Consider the following 18,339-nt stretch of genomic DNA (forward strand, 5'->3'; position numbering starts at 1 on the left):
TTCCTGATATTTATTTATTTACATGACATGGAAACAAAGTCAAGTACCAGTAAATAAATTTTAAAAAATAAATAAATACCTACCAACCTGCCCACGTAAATGTCCCTCGCGGGTTAAAAATATGCATTACACCGACATAGGCTAACTAAAAATAAAATGCAATATCCTGTCATTGACTTCGGATAAACAAAACAACAGTTATTTTAAGATTTAATTATGTAAAGTTGTTCTCCCTCCGATTTGGTTTACTTGGTATCTTGACACGGCCGTCATCACCAATGGATCTTTGGCATATAAAACCGACAAAGCACAATAACAAAAACACCAACAACAAATAAGCCAGCAGCAAAATACTCTCATAAATAAATAAAACGAACGAAGGAAGGAACACAACAGCAATGCCAACAACAAAAATATTCTCCGATCTCAGTCAGCAGCAAAGACGGAAACCAAACCGGAGTACAAAGGGCCTGCCTGCCTGACTGCCTGCCTGCCTTATGACAACATATTGTTTATGTTTTTCTGCTTCTTCTTCCCATACTTTTTGTAGTTCAGTGTTTTTTTTTTTCATAAAAAGTATTTTTATAAAAATACATAACCCAAACACACACTCACACATACACCCAGGAGAAGAATCATCGATACGAGAGGATGGAGGCTACAGACGGACGTACAAACATGTGGCTGCTGGTCCATACACACATGTGGAAAAAATGGGAAATTGAAAAACAACAAAAACAACAACAGCAGAAGAACCACTCTCGACACCATGCCGCATCTTATCAAGTGGATTGAGTGAGTGTGACGGTATGGACGGACGGACGGACGGACGGCACAGGGAAGACACTTTTTCGGGTTTACTTTGAGGGGGTCTCCAAAAAGATGTTAAACATCAACTCAACTCGGATCGTTAGTCCGTCTAATCGACCAAACAACACTTGGCAAGCACCATCAAGCAACCGACCGCACATTGCTAGCTGGTTGGGACGGATGTTCCAAGTACGTATGTGTGTGTGCATGGTACAGGGAATTTATGAATTGTTTAGGATGGATTGCTGGTTGGTTGGTTGGCTAAATGCCCATTTGGAGTCGTCACATGTTGGAATGTGATCATTATTGGTTCTGATATTGTGGGAACAGGTAGCTACATTGTTTGCTGGGTTACAAGATATGTTCAAATTTTCATTTTTGTACTGGGCTATGTTGCTGATCGGCGGCAGCAGCAGTTAGTTTGATTTGGTTCTCTTGATTGTGTGTTTGGTCAATTGTTGGCTGGTCGGTTGGCTGATGGAACATGTAGGTATGCGGATGGATGGAACCGTTTGAACGGAAACTAAAGTAAATTAAGACACCGACGATGAGGCAACGGCCAAGAACAGAACAGAATTTATCCAAGCCCAAAAGGGGGAGACGAGATCGCATTATAATAAAGAAAGCTGAAATTGTACACACATGGTTCGAGTACACCACACAAACAGACAAACCGCACAAGAGCACACAAAGCTCAGCTCACTTCAACGTCCGTTTCATTTTTTGTGAAATACATCAATACTGGGGCAAGCAATACCTATCTTCACACACACGCGCACACCACATACATGGCTGCTGAATTATTGAGAAAAAATCTTAGTATACAGGTTGTTTTGCTTAAATGATGCGTAGAAAATGAAAAAGGGGAGAATAATCAAACGAAAGAAATGTAGAAAGATTCCACACATGATAAGCATTGATTTGTTTATGTTCGTTTATTAGGGTAACGATACGAAAAGAGGCACTTTTGGGGTTAAAAGGTGAGTTTGAAGGGGGAAATACTTTCAAAAAGAGTCGTCGGCCTATAGTTATGTGAAAGAAATTCGGAATGTTAGACCCCTGTAGGACATAGTGTGCTTCAGTCCCTCATAGGTATATCATAAATGAGAATAACTTTAGTTAAGAAATACTCTTTGATTTTTTCCAGAGGTCTTATTTTTTACCCTGTTTCCGAGAAACTATTTTTTCCTGGAGGACGGACCCAAGACCACAGATTTTTGACCCGAAAGTCCGGGTTCATGACCCAGGCTACACCCGGATCCACTTACCCGATATAGACCATATAGGTATCATTTGAAATCTAATAAAAAAGGCTACCTATCCAAAAAGTGGTCAAATGATAATTAAAGCTGTTCGGAATTACAATACAGTTACTAAGGAGGGCGACCTAAAGATATACAGGGAGAGATGATAAAACTGCAACCAACTTCAGACTGCTGTCATTTCTAAACCACCCGTCCGACGACAGCTGTTCCACTGACAGCTCATTATATTGTTTACAAGCGTACAAAAGCATTTAGGTGAGAATTTTCTAGAAAAAAAAAGTTATTCGTGATGGAATTCAAGCGTGGTAGTTTGATTTCTTTATACTTGGCTGGAAAACAACAAGTGACTATCGTTCGAGCACTCCAGCATTTAAATGTGAATAAATCTTTTGTGTCTCGTACCATCGCTCGTTACTGTGATACGTGATCCGACGTCAAGGAAGTGGACGGAAGAAAACAACAACATCAGCACAAATGGTTCGACAAGTGAAGAAGCGACTTTATCGAAACCCGCGTCGCAATGGCCGAAAAATGGCTAGTGAGCTGAACATATCGCAATATTCCAATTGGCAGATATTGAAAAATGAGCTCGGGGTAAAGCCATTGAAATTCCAAAAAGTGCAAGAACTTACACCGCAACAGAAAGAAAATAGACTCAAAAGAGCTAAAGAATTGCTTCGCCTGGCCGAAAGTGGTGAAGCGCCGAATGTGGTTTTCTCCGATCAGAAAGCCAGCAGTTTGTAAAACAAACAAAATGATCGTGTGTTACTTGCCAAAGAGGTCAGCTGAATATGTGCACCTTCGGTTGGCCATAAGAACTCAGGTGCCGGCCATGGTGATGGTGTGGGCCACCATAACAGCCGATGGTCGCTCTACGCTCGTATTAATCGACCGTGGCATCACAGTAAATGCCGAATATTATCGCGAAAATATTCTGGACGGTGTATAAAAGCTTTGGGCACGGAAACATTTTGGCCGCAGACCTTGGATATTCCAACAGGATTCAAACTGAGGTTCTTCGCTTCATTTCCAGCGCACAATGGCACCAAAATTTCCGGATACCAAACCGTTGGACTGTTGTGTCTGGAGTATTTTTTGGAAAGCAGGTTGACACCAAAAAATGCCAAAGTGTCGATCACCTTAAGCAAGCTCTTCGCCGGGAATGGGCCAAAATACTGCAGAGCAACATTCGCGCAGCGTTTGACGGTTTCATTTGCCGTTTGAAGGCCATAATTCGTGCCAAAGGTGGCCAATTCGAACAAATCTAAACTTATTCTAAAATTTGATGCTATTTCCGACATTTTTTGCTTTTATTCAATAACATTTAAAAAAATATGTAAAAATTATGGCCTTTGGCTTTGTTGCAGTTTTTTTATCTCACCCTGTAAACCCACCTAAATTACGTCTTTTGCCTCTCGATACAAATAAATATACAATTTTGTCCTTTAACTAGATCATTACAACCAAATAAAAGCAAATATTTGATGATCGGAAAGTTGTCGCTTAACAACATACCAACAAGCAATCGGTATGTGTTGAATGTTCGGTTAATGACGATAATGATGCACCATAGTTTAAGGCAAAGTTCTCACACTTTGTTGCATACACATCAGAGTTGAGTTCAACTGTAAGTTGATACCCTCGTTCCGAACAAAATAATCGTCCGTTCGTTGGTATTATCCCTCCCATCACTGCACACCACACAACGCATGTTCCGACGATCAAATGGCCATTATCAACTGTTTGCGCAACAAGACATTCTTACGGCTTCCTCTCTATTAAATTACCAATCTCTCCCCAGTAGACCAAAAATGAAAACGGCAACAAAAAAGAGGCACACCACCAATCATCTGAACCATATAAAGTGTGGTCGGTGGTAGTGGTGGTGATCGTAAACTGTTTCTTACAGCGGTCGGTCAGTTGACCACTCAATGGGATATAAAGGGATTTATGGTGGCTACTCTGCTTGGGGATTTTTGTTAAATGGCACAACACACGTTGTCCACCAAGCCACGAAGAAGCGGAATGCAGAGGTTAATTAAAATTAAGCCATACTTGAGTGACTTTTACCCTTTGTGTGCGGCAGTGGAATACTTGACGTTTGGGGCCACAGAAATTGATAGCATGAATTTCCTTGACACTCTAAGAAGCTAGGAACGAGAATGAGTGTGTGTCGGCCATTCTCGCCGATCACCAACAAATAGCTTTGAGCAATTGTGAACGATCGTTTTCAATTTTTGTTTTATTTTATTTTTTTTATAAGAAAGGGTCTCAAAGTCAATTATTCCCATATGAATATGAATGCATCATGGAGGAGGTGGAGGAGAATAGCATCGCAGCAGCATGCGAAATATGACATCACTGGGAGTCTTCATGTGTCAGTTATTTTTGCTTAGACAGTGTGGAGAGAGAGAGAGAGGGAGAGAAGCCTGTCATGGGCCAATGGTTATCGGCTATGCCAATCGATTTTGCTTACTGACCCCCGCCGGCTGGCAATGGCTTAGGAAAGAATTGAGGATATTATTTGTAAGAAAATTGATATTAAAACAAAGATGGACATCCCATCCATGCATCCATGATCATCAGCTGGGAGAACAAAGGTTTGCATCGTCCTTTGTCATTGTGATTTTTTACGGCAGGGTAATAAAAATATGCCGATTTTTGTTGTTCTGCATAAAACCTCCCCTAAAACTCAATCACGGCTCTTGATGAAATACAATTCCTGTGAACCTTTCATTCCGACAATATTTGAGATTCAAGTTATTCTTGGCGAATGCAGTTTCGTCAACCGGATTTCAGTTATCCTCCAGTGCAAGCTAATATCATAACTTGTGAGGCTCTTTGGTGGACTTGTAATTAAATTATTTAGAAATAAGTTTGGAAAAAATGACCACCTGTTTGCTTCTTTATCGGACGATGCTTGTGATTTTTTAAAAATGGTTAAAACGTAAATTATATTTTCTCTAAATATTTAAATCTCTTGTTGTCTCTCAACATACATTAAATAATTACGACTAGAAATCCAGTGTATGTGTAGGTTTACAATAGAATTAGCAACTAATATGATTTGATTTTAGTTTGCTTATATTACGATGCGGGTTAAAAGTATACAGCTTTGATAGCGATTTTTTTCAGGGATTTATCTAAAAATTGGTATTTGTAATTCATAATGGGTTCTAGCTCCGACGCAGGACATTGAAAATTTAAGCCCACGTTTTCCTATAGCGCATATATAACGATACCCACCGATACTCGGTATTTTGATAATCCTAGTCACCTTTACCCACGAAATTGTTTCATATACAGGGTGAGATGAAAAAAACTGCAACCAACTTCAGACTGCTGTTATTTCTAAGCCACTCGTCCGACAGCTTGAAATTATCCCAGTGACAGGTCATTATATTGTTTACAAGCCTGCAAAAGCATTTTGGTGTGAATTTTCCAAAAAAAAGAAACGTTATTCGTGATGGAACTCAAGCGTGATAGTGTGATTTTTTTATACTTGGCTGGAAAATCAGAAGTGGCTATCGTTAGAGCACTCCAGTATTTAAATGTGAACAAATCTTTTGTGTCTCGTACCATCGCTGAAAGCGTAGCCCGACGTCAAAGAAGTGGAAGGAAGAAAACAGCAACATCAGCAGAATTGGTTCGAAAAGTAAAGAAGCGACTTGATCGAACCAGAACCAGAACTCAAGCGCCGGCCATAGTGATGGTATGGGCCGCTATAACAGCCGATGGTCGCTCTCGACCTTGTATTAAAAACGCGAAAATATTCTGGAGAGTGTATTAAAGCCTTGGGCACGCAAACATTTTGGCCCACACCTTGGACATTCCAATACGACTCAGCACCATCGCACTAAGCAAGCGCCACCTAAGAATGGTTACAAAATGAGGATCCTCGCTTCATTTCCAGCGCACAATGGCCACCAAAATCTCCGGATACCAATCCGTTGATTAAAAAATACCAAAGTGTCGATCACCTCAAGAGGGCGCTTCACCGGGAATAGGTCAAAATACCGCAGAGCAACATTCGGGTAGCGTGTGACGGTTTCATTGGTCGTTTGAAGGCCATAATTCGTGCCAAAGGTGACCAATTCCAACAAATCTAAACTTATTCTAAAATTTGAAGCTATTTCCGATACTATTTGCTTTCATTCAATAAATTTCAAACAAAAAATGTAAAAATTATGGCGTTTGTATTTGTTGCAGTTTTTTTTATCTCGCCCTGTGCAGTCGGACCCGCCCGACTTTTAACCTATTCTTAGCGTTTTCAATTCAAGGGAATTATATAAAAATTAGAAAATTGGTAAATTATCGCCTAGAACCAATCTCATAAAACAAATGACTTTGAATGACATCTCTTGATTTGAACCCTTTTTTACTGAGTTGGAGTAATTTCCAAATATTCAAATGAATAGCTTGCCTTCTGGGATAAGAAAATTTCCGTTACAAAGGCAACTGTCGCCCTCCTCTTTTTATTATTGAAACTTTTCTCATAGCAATAAAAAACCGAAAAAAAAAATAAATTCCGACACAATTAAACAAACCAGCTAAATATGTAAACCCCTGCATACATATTAATCACATGTCGATCGTACCCAACAATATAGATTATATATCTATCTTTACATACACACAAATGAGTACCAGTTATTCTACACCTCAGACGGGGATATGAGCAAAAAAAAAGTGGACATGAGTTGTAAGTAAATGTACGACGACGGCTACGGCGGAACATTGGTTGGCTGGTGGTGTGGAAGCGTGTGTTGTGTTGCGAGGTTCTATTCCTCTGTCTGACGCGCCAAGTATCGGCTATAACATAATATCGGAACATGATTTGATATCAAATATTCATTAAATAAGCATTAAATACAAGAAGCTTGCTATCTCAAAAACAACAGAACAAAAAAAAAAAAAAAAAAACAACAAAAAGAGTCAACGACCGAACAGATGGATGGTTCGTTTGATTGCCTGGTTGCTGGCGGGACGCAGAGCTAGACAAAAACAGCAAGAAAAAAAACAAGAATCTGAAAACGAGCACGCGGTAATTTTTTCGTCTTCCAAAACTAGAAAATCAATTCTTCAATTTGGCATTAATCATCAACGACGACGCCACCGCCGGCTAGCCAAAGATTGCCGGCAAAAGAGTAGCAACAACAATTGGTTTTTTTACACAAATTCCGGGTACAAAAAACGGTAAAGCCAAACATCGAATTTGTTTAAATGCTGCGGCGGCTGTGGCTGCTGCCGCTGATCGCTGCCTTTGGCAAACTATGATAGGTATTTTGATTTTGTTGTTATTTTTTTCTGTTTATTTTGAATTCAAAATCTAATTAATGACCAATAATGATGTTCTCCCCATTTACACTTCGGCATCCCCCATTCCTCATCTTCCATTTCTTTCTTTCTTTTTTTCGTTAGAATCAGCCCCGAGGAAGCAAATTTTGATAATTAAAGCACCTGTAAATGTATCTGGTCTTGGCTATGAAAGTCGCTGCCATCTATCTGCCAGCCAAAAATGGTTAAAAGCATTTAGAGCTTTCTTATTTAATTGATGATCTCTTCTAGTTTTATGGCTTGAGGAAATAAAACAGAGGGAAAATTACAAAAAAAACAGTAGAAATTCTGAATAAATTTTAGCCTACACGCATGCGTGACTGACAGACATCGAAATTACCGTGTGTAGCTGCCTGGCCCCTGGTGACGGCTGCGGTAAAAGAGCCAAACTGGAGGCTATGAACAGAACCGAGAGTAATTATTCTTTAAATGATGTTCGATTACTCGGCATATTTGTTAGGGTTATGAAGAAGTTATGTTTTGTGGTCGCATACCCATTTATTGTAATTATCAAACCTGAACTTTTATGATAATATTGAAGAATGTTGTTGAAAAAAATCACCCGATGAATAAACAACGACGAACATTTTCTAGATTTGGAGTATTAAAGGATTTGAAGCTCTCATGAATTTTTTTCGAATTTAAACAAGAGTGAAAATCACTCGAAATAGAGCGGGAGCTCTCATGGGAGCAGAAAATAAATCGAAGAAATTCAATTTTCGATGTCGCTCGAATAAAAATGAGCACGTTTTCCTCGTTTTTAAGCGGAAGCTAAATTTGTTTGTTTTTACCTTACAGTTTTTTATATTTCTACAGGGTGAGATGAAAAAACTGCAACCAATTTCAGACTGCAACCAGAAATTGGTTGCAGCCATTCGTCCGACAGCTGTTAAAATTATTACAGTGATAGTTCATTATATTGTTTACAAGCGTGCAAAAGCATTTTGGTGTGAATTTCCCAGAAAAAAGTTAATCGTGATGGAATTCAAGCGTGATAGTGTGATTTCTTTATATTTGACTGAAAAACCACAAGCGACTATCGTTAAAGCACTCCAGCATTTAAATGTGAATAAACCTTGAACAAACCGTTTGTGACTCGTACCATCGCTCGTTACCGTGATACTGGTAGCGTAGCCCGACGTCAAGGAAGTGGACGGAAGACAACAGCAACATCAGCAGAAATGGTTCGAAAATTAAAGAAGCTACTTGATCAAAACCCGCGTCACAGTGGCCGAAAAATGGCTCGTGAGCTGAACATACCGCAATATTCCAATCGGTAAAGCCATTGAAATTCCAAAAAATTGCAAGAACTTGCACCGCAATAGAAAGAATATAGACTCAAAAGAGCTACAGAGTTGCTTCGCTTGGCCGAAAGTGGTGAACTGTCGAATTTGGTTTTCTCCGATGAGAAAACATTCGTTCTCCAGCAGTTTGTAAACAAACAAAATTATCGTTTTTACTTGTCAAAGAGATCAGCTGAATATGTGCCCCATCGGTTGGTCACCAGAACTCAAACGCCGGCCATGGTGATGGTGTGGGCCGCCCTAACAACCGATGGTCGCTCTCTGCTCGTATTAATCGACCGTGGCATCAGAATAAATGCGGAATATTATCGCGAAAATATTCTGGAGGGTGTATTAAAGGCTTGGGCACGCAAACTTTTTGTCTGCAGACCTTGGACATTCCAACAGAACAAAAATGTTTACAAAATGAGGTTCCTCGCTTCATTTCCAGCGCACAATGGCCACCAGAATTTTCGGATACCAATCCGTTGGAGTATTTTGGTTTTTCAAGGTTGGCACTAAAAATACCAAAGTGTCGATCACCTCAAGCAAGCGCTTCGCCAATATGACGCGGAGCAACATTCGGGCAGCGTGCGACGGTTTCATTAGCCCTTTGAAGGCCACAATTCGTGCCAAAGGTGACCAATTTGAACAAATCTAAACTTCTTCTAAAATTTGATGCTAATTCCGACATTTTTTGCTTTCATTCAATAAATTTAAAAACAAAAAAATTTAAAAATTATGGCGTTTGACTTTGTTGCAGTTTTTTTTATCTCACCCTGTATGTTATGAAGAGCGTTTCGTCCTAAGAAACATAGAGTTAAACACCGTTATTTGATCGAGGAACAGTATAAACTCCCACTAGCTTTAAGGCGGTGTAACCCTTTAACTTCTAAGTCGCATTGGTTCAGTGAATGTAACGATGCCTCTCGAGGTGGGTATGACAATGGGATTTACACCATTTCCCAACTAATGTCTTTCAACTTTAGACATTTAAGCTTTCAGATGACTTAGAATATCCATATATTGAAGGTCTATTATTAAATAAATCTATAATTTTTTCCTCAGGACCAATTTATGTAGCGGCATATGTTCGGTGCCAAAAATATATCTTCTTCTTTTATTAAAAATTGTTATTATTATTAATTTTGTTATGCCATCGAAGTAAACGTGTTTCCCCCCTAGTAAGAAGATTGGATGTCGTTGCTTCCCCCCTCCCAAACTATATCTCATTTCTAAACACAACAAAACAAGCAAACAAACAGAAACAAACTTAAAACTTGTCAAAAATATATTCCGCTGCCGCTTAGAAGAGGTAAAAATAGAGAGAAAGAAAGAAGAAAACATAGACAAACAAAAAAAAAACCAAAACATGATTATATCAAACGTTCGATAACCCCATCTGCCTAAGATTTGTTGTTGTTTTGAGATTTTTCTAAAGCTTTTGTTATGCAAAAGCCATCCAACAAAACACAGATACTACCTCATATGGCCGGTTGGTCGGTCGATCAATTGACAGCTATCCAATCCAACGAAGCTGGTAGACCCCCCTTTAAGCTGAGCCCTCCGCCAGCCAATGGCCAATCCACGTAAGGCAATAGCAACAACGATGGCTCAGAAACAGTTTAAATATTTAATTGATCATTATTCTGTCGAGTATGCGATCAGCAAGCGAGCAGGCAAATGAAGTGAATGAAACAGCGAGACACACAGAGGCACAAACACACACACGCACGACACACGATCGTTATAGATTTGCGTTTTTTATTGTTGTTGTTGAAATTTTATTATGTGTGGGATTTATTTAAGGAAATGATCTTTGTATTATATATTGTTGCCCTGTGTTTGCTTGCTACTGCCGGCTGTCAATCAGCATACCAGGTTGGCAGGCAGGCAGGGCAGGTTGGTCGGCTATTTTGCGACTTCTAAGCACAAATGGGAAAAATCTAGAATATGTCATGTTTACGGGGCCTATTTAGAATAATTCGCTATATAGTTATGTGTTTAACAAATGTGACGAGAGATACTTATACCTATAGCCGATTAAAGCGGAATTAATTGGATCTCGAAAATTGTAGCAGAGCCAACGATCTAGGGATGAATTTTATAATATTCAATGGAATTCTTAATTAACCAGACTATTGATTTGCTAAGTTGTAATGTATAATTAATTTTGAGGGGGCGGCAAGTGATTGTAAATCATTCAGGTTTTCTAATGAAAAATTTCCGCCCTCTAATACGAGGTGGTATTAAACATTCTGAGAAGAGATTTTTCATGATCGTATCTTATGAAAAATTGTTTTTAAATAATTTATTAATAGAACAGAGTTGACATGTTTGTTCGGGACACCATTGTGTTTTGTTGTTGCAAAATAGGTAGGCTTAATGCCATTATTGCTGTTTTTTATAAAAAAAAATAAATTAATTTCCATTATAAAGGGTGAGATGAAAAAACTGCAACCAACTTCAGACTACTGTAATTTCTAAGCCACTCGTCAGACAGCTGTTAAAATTATTCCAGTGACAGCTCATTATATTGTTTACAAGCGAACAAAAGCATTTGGTGAGAATTTTCCAGAGAAAAACTTACTTTTATGGAATTCAAGCGTGATAGTGTGATTTCTTTATATTTGGTGGGAAAACCACAAGTGGCTATCGTTAGAGCACTCCAGCATTTAAATGTGAATAAATCTTTTGTGTCTCGTACCAGCTACACTGGTAGTGTAGCCCGAAGTGGACGGAAGAAAACAGAAACATCAGCAGAAATGGTTCGAAAAGTAAAGAAGTGACTTGAACGAAACCCACGTCACAGTGACCGAAAATGGCTCCTAAGGTGCAAGAACTTACACCGCAACAGAAAGAAAATAGACCCAAAAGAGCTAAAGAGATGCTTCGCTTGGCCGAAAGTGGTGAACTGTCGAATTTGGTTTTCTCCGATGAGAAAAAATCCGTTGTCCAGCAGTTTGTAAACAAGCAAAATGATCGTGTTTACTTGCCAAAGAGGTCAGCTGAAAATTTGCACCTTCGGTTGGCCACCAGAACTCAAGCGCTGGCCATGGTGATGGAGTGGGCCGCAATAACAGCTGATTGTCGCTCTCCGCTAGTATTAATCGACCGTGGGCATCAGGATAAATGCCGAATATTATCGCGAAAATATTCTGGAGGGTGTATTAAAACCTTGGGCACGCAAACATTTTGGCCGCAGATCTTGGACATTCCAACAGGGCTCAGCACGCGCCACACAAGAATGGTCCCCAAAATCTCCAGATACCAATGTCCCCCTAAATCTCCAGATACAAATCCGTTGGACTATTGTGTCTGGAGTATTTGGAAAGCAAGGTTGGCACTAAAATCATCACCTTAAGTAAGCGCTTCACCGCAGAGCAACATTCGGGCAGCGTGTGATGGTTGTATTGGACGTTTGAAAGCCATAATTCGTGCCAAAGCTGACCAATTTGAACAAATCTAAACTTATTCTGAAATTTGAAACCCAAATTGCAAATATTTGGTTTCCGACATTGTTTGCTTTCATTCAATAAAATTTAAAAAAAAATGTAAACTTATGGCGTTTGATTTTGTTGTAGTTTTTTTATCTCACCCTGTATATTGCCTTATAACAACTATCCAAACATGAACCTATGTCAATACTTTTGAAGCTTTCAGATTGCAATAAATTAAGCCGAATTCTATGAATTTCGATTAAATAGAATTTCGATAATTTGCAACAAATCCAATCGCTTCGAAGAAATGAAATAAAAACAATAATAAACAAAGGTGAACAACAAAAAGTGTTTTTTGAGGTTTTTTAACTAAAAGTATGTAAATTTGTTAAGCTTCGCGATAAGATATCATCCGAATAAACGTCACCACTTTTTCTGGCGTCGCAGCAATTTTGACAGCACCAAAGAAAGAGAGAGAGAAAATAGCAAAGATTAGGAAGTTAAAACACCGGCGTGTGTATATCCTACAGCTCCCAGACCCCCATTACCAAGGAGTGAGTGATGATCACTTAACTATAGTTTGGAATAGCAAAGGCTGGCTTTTTAGGGTTAATTTAATTAGAAACGTGAAAAAAATATATAACATGTGGCAAAAATATATATTTCATATCGGGTAAGTAGAATATTATTTTAACAAGTCGTTAATAATCGGATATGTAATGGGTATTTTTGGTAGGATATTGAAATGTAAGTTCCAGAGCTCTCGGGAGTGAGAGTGCACGAAAAGTGCGAGTTTTAGATGGAGATTACTCTCAAATATTTTTTTTACGTCACCCTTGAGAAGGGTCAAATAAGAGAAGGAGTCGAAATGTTTATAACGAATGAGAGTTCACTTTAAAAATGAGAATGAGAGGAAACGATGTTTTGCTTGTTACGGCAAAAAAAAATTGAGTGCACGCGATTTCTTTTTTTTTCGCTCGCAAGAGTAATACCGCTCGAATTCGAGCTGGTTTTACTCTTTCGGCGAATTCGACCGAGTTTTTGTGGTAGTCCTAAAAATGTTGAATATATTTGCTAAATTGTAGTCCATCCAGTTTCAAAATTCCAATATCAATGGGAACCAATGGACTTTTTTTATAAAACGACATTTTTCGGCATTTTGGGAAAATATGGCTTAGATCTTTAAAACACTCAAAATTTGAATATTCCTGGTACATTCAAACTTTGAATGTTTTAATGTCGAAACAGAAATTCGCAGGAAAATTTTTTTAACGAATTTAATTGAACGGAAATATTCAGCTGTACTCAACCTTCAGCAAGAAATGTATGGGTTTAAAGTAGTCGCCTAATCGATCGATCTTCATCACAACCGTCATTTACACCCCTCCTAAGACTGCTTAAATACCATTCTGGTATATTTTAGATGAATGCTTTGCAGCTCTGTAAGGCTCGAGAATGAAGATGTGTGATCTGGAGATCAGTGAATACATCTAACCGATAATCAACTTCAGATCGCCTTAGATCTTTAACCTAACGAGGCATGAGTGGAATGTTGGAATATCACATTCTCAAAGTTTGGTCATCTAAGCAGAAGGAAAAAACATAAGAGGGTCTTAAGTCTGTTACATTTCCTTTAAAGCCATTTTAAAGGTCATGAATCTGATATAGGTAAGTGGGTGTGGTAATGGTGTTTGTCTACAGTTCGTGGAGCTATTCGCACTCCAATCATGTTTCATTAAATTCAGGAATGTTAAATGCAAAACGAAAATCTCGGCCGTTGGGATCCAGGTCCGGATGTAATATTTTGGAAAGTGAGATTGAAGATCTTTTGAAGAATCGGTACATGCCCATTGTGTCATTTCACAAAAAAAGTCGGCAACTCTTACGTCCATCTAACTCAAAAAATAACCATGTTGCAGATTTTCGGGACTATTGATTCTCTTAGCTAGAAATAAACGCAAAAATGAACGATTTTAGGCTCCGGGAGGTAAATGTGTGAGTCGTGTCACATTTTGGAGACGATCTGGCACCTCTCACCGGTACTCGACCTCAAAGAAGCCAAGATCTTTATTCCAATTTAGAGCTATTGGAACCATATAAGATGGATCAAAAACGGAGTTGATCTCTATTTTCCAATCGGTATTTCGAGACAATTAAATCTAAAGCTAAAAGACCCTATGTAAGTAGTTCTGCTAGAGGTGTTAACCCAGCAATGTGGTCTTTCGGTAGTTAAATCCAAGATTCTTAATATGAGTAGAGAGCGGCCGGGAGGGATTGAAGCGGGTCTGGGCAGTATATAACATTTTTAGAAACGAAAAGCGTTCCAGTTCGTGTTCGTCCGAACTTACTCGGTTAAATATTGTAAGAACTTACGGACCTATCCGGTTATTTGGGTATTTTTTGTTTTTCGAAATAATTTTCATTAAAAATGTAACCGTTTTCGAAGATGGTTCTCCAAATCAAGTCAAGTCACTTTTGTGATTTATTTGAAATTATTTCAAGCAAATCACGACCGGTGAGCAAATTTCCAAAAATGCATAAATTTTTACATTACTTACACTGTGGTGAGTATTAAATTGATTTCAACACTTACCTAAAACGAGAAAAAGAAAAGATAAAAAATTAGTACAACTTTATAAGAATTATGTAATTTAAAAATATGAATCATATTTTTATATTTTAATGGATTTTCTTAATTTTGGTTAAAAATTTCTAATTTCAAGTCGTAGGGTGTTAAGTCATATTAGACACCATAAACACAACCCCACATATGTTCGTTGAAACTAGGCTTGACATCTGAATTAAGGTGTAGTGTTTTATACCCCCTCAAAGAAATTGTGTCATCATAAACCTAACCTAAGATTTGAAAGAAGAATAAAACTCCCCAACAAAGATGTGCCATGAATAAAATTTTCAAAACTTAAGCCCACACAAAACGTTGTGCGATTTACTTTTATTCAAAGCATATCCAAATGCTAGACACAGACACACACACGCACACTTCCATACAATGTTTTGTGCATAGATCTCCAAAGTAATTCAGAATAGAGGAGCGTTTTTTGTTCTGTTCTCAAAAAAAAAAGTTGAAAAAAAAAAATGAACAATACAGCTATAGTTGAGTTTGTAGCCCCCCTTATTTATATCGCTTATGAAAATTTGTACATATGGAATGATCTAAAGGCGCAAGCGTGTTGCGCATTTTAATTACACTCACTTTACTGGCACAAAGTGATCGCGGTGCGCGCACACCGGAGGAATAAAATGCCATAAAGCAATCACGAACACACAGACACTCGCACGAAAAAAATATTTGTTTCAAGAGGAAAACATCATTCATACCTTTAAGTTTAACAACACAATCAACCGACAAACGATCGAAGACGAAGAAGAAAAAAGCACGGCAATCATTGTTTAACAAAACTCGTTGTTGGCGTTTAACCATCCATCCAGCCAGCCAGTCAACAGAGCTAAGTGCCACCTAGAAGCTAACAAAACGCTAGCTTGGGATCTAGAAAACAAAAATCGTACTTGGCAAAAGTTCTAAAAAAACAACAACAACACAGTCTGGAAATGTTCTAAGCTTAAGAATTATGGCAAGCAAAGAATAAAATCGAAAAAAAACAGCCATTTAGCCGTCCAGCTTGCCAGCTTGCCAGCCAGCCACCGAACCACTTACTATTCAACCTGAAAGCAGGAGAAGAAAATCAACCAACCCAACAGCCAACCAACCAACCAACCAACCAGCCACCCGAACAGCAGAGAATAAGAAAAACGCTGTGAATACTGTGCTGATATTTAATAAATGCGGAAGCGGATGTGAAAACGACTTTTAATCACTCACTAGAGCTGCAATACAAGTCATGCAAGTCCAGAGACCAGAGACCAGTCCAGTAAGTCGTCAGTCATTCAGTCAATTCAGGTTGTTTTCATTTGTTCTATGAAAAGAATATAATCGTCAATAAGTAAGTAAGCAGCTACTATCTCCCTCCCGTCTTCAAAGTGGGCAGGGATCAGGGTTGCCGTTTTTTGAATTGAAAATTTTTGCCATAAAAACTAAAAATTGTGAAAAACGAAATTAAGCAAAATTATCTAAGAAATAGGAGAAATTTGGGATTGCAAAAGAAACCATGTTACAACCTATTTATGGACTAAATTATTGTTGGAAGGAAGAAATTACATTTTGGACAAAGTAGTAAATGCAGGATTGATTGATAACTTGTGGGAAGGGCAGAATAAGTTCAAATATTAGATCAATTCAATTTTTTTCAAAAGCGACTAAAAGATATCTGGATACGGCTAAATACTGTGGAGTGAGATTTTGTGAAAAATTAACCAAAATCATAGTCGAAAGGACTTATTAAAGCTGCGTGAAATATTCTTCTAACAACTTCCTTCTAAAGAAAGCTTAACCCTGAATTTCAACCAATAAGATCGGAAAATATGACTGAAACCCATAAGTAATTGGCTTAGAAGATCTTCCAGCAAAAAAAACCAATTTGTCTTTGGCCAATCATAACAGTACGTATGCTGAGCTAAAGGCAAATGGTTTTTTGCTGGAAGATCTTCTAAGCCAATTTAACCAATTCAAGTAAGGTCAACAACATACCCTCTGCATTACCAGTAAGCTAAACAATTATGACAGCAACATACCCTCTGCAGTAAACCTACCAGAACTTAAACCTAAAAGACCATACTTTTATCTTACCAAGTAAGGATTAATGACGGAATAATCCAGCAAAATAATTTATTATCACAAGAAATAACAACGTTAAGTTCGGTGGGACCGGTCATGGACCCACGAGGAATCCGAAATTTCAAACTACAGCTTATTTTGTGGGAAATTGGGGCTGAAGCTTTCAAAATCCTAAAAATCAGGAGTTAAATCCTAAAAATCAGTTATATTGGGGGTTATACCAAAAAGTGGACTTACAATAACTATAGTATACAAGGAGTAAGACTGGAACCCGAAATTTCAAGTTGCAGCTGATTTGGCTGTCTCTGTACACCGGAAAAAAATAGTTTCACTTTCAACTCAAATAAAAAGATTGAACATACTCTATTTTTTGATGAAAACAAATCTGAGCGAATATATTTTGCTCCTTTTCGAGTGGGGGCAAAATTCGCTCGAAATTTAGCAGATGCTACTCTTGCGTAGTATTCTTTTGGTAATTGCCTCGTATTTGTCGACAATCTCTTTCAACAAAACATATAATACCGATCCACCGGCTCCAAGCTTCTTTTGCTTTTCTCTTCATGAATTTCGTACACGATTTCAGAGTAAACTCTTACTCTATTTTGAAAATTTCGACTCCCACTCTAATTTTTCAGGATTTCAGGAGTTACTCGCAAGCGCTCCCATATAAAAGAGAAGAGGGGAGAGTAAACTTCGTATAAAACTCTCACGTTCTGAGGACTTCCCCCAGCGAGTAAAACTTGCTCCAGCAAATCTGAGCTCTGATGAGAGAGAGAGAGAGAGAGAGAGTTCAGAAATTGGAGTTAATCGTCGGCCGTATAAAAATATCTTCAGAAGATGAATTCTGATCCAAAAAGAATATTCGTTCCAACAGTCAATTCGATTGGAAATTGTGCTTTAGACCTTCTAAATACTGAATATCGAGAGGTATCGCAAAAGCTATATCAAGTGGACTTGCAATAAAAATGTTCTGTAGGCAAGGTTTATGTCCTCTGAGAACCTGAAACTCCAATAAATATCATATCGGGCTGTACTTTTCTATGGGGGTCTATACCAATTGATTTCAACAGATATCCGTCTGTGATTTCTGATGCTGATGGAGAATATATGTACTTTATGGGATCTCCGATGAAAATTCGAAATTTAACCACAATATTTTTTTTTTGCTTATTTCTGAGCTTTTGGTGCTAGTTTGATACCTACTTTCATCTTATGGTATATTAATGCTAAAGTAAGGAGTCAGTAGGCAGATTTGTAAGTAGCTACTGGTGCCAGAAGGTTCTTAATAAACCCATGCACAGGATGTGAAAACATTAAATCAGCAGCTCAAGAAACTCCCCCAAGACTACTTCCGACCATTTTTTTTAAATATTTTACCCTATTACCGTTGATTTACCAGGGTTGCCACTCTCATTCGACTGCTGCCAACTCTTGCCAACTATTGCTCTTAGCTACATGACTGACTTGTGTTAATTTGAGCTATTTAATGCAATCTTATGGGAAGAACGGTT

At 38.2% G+C, this 18,339-nt stretch overlaps 1 protein-coding gene across 1 annotated transcript in view; it reads right to left on the reverse strand.

Annotated features, from left to right (window-relative positions):
• LOC131805474 (ets DNA-binding protein pokkuri-like) overlaps nt 1–15,624 on the reverse strand; it is a 33,560-nt gene extending 17,936 nt beyond the window's left edge. The window contains exon 1 of the mRNA XM_059128670.1: nt 15,475–15,624. The gene's annotated coding sequence lies outside the window, so the exon portion shown is untranslated. The remainder of the gene's footprint in view (nt 1–15,474) is intronic.
• Nucleotides 15,625–18,339: the final 2,715 nt, after the last annotated feature.

The sequence above is a fragment of the Musca domestica genome, unplaced genomic scaffold (assembly GCF_030504385.1).
Source record: "Musca domestica strain aabys unplaced genomic scaffold, Musca_domestica.polishedcontigs.V.1.1 57, whole genome shotgun sequence".
In the NCBI taxonomy this organism is placed as follows: Eukaryota; Metazoa; Arthropoda; class Insecta; order Diptera; family Muscidae; genus Musca; species Musca domestica.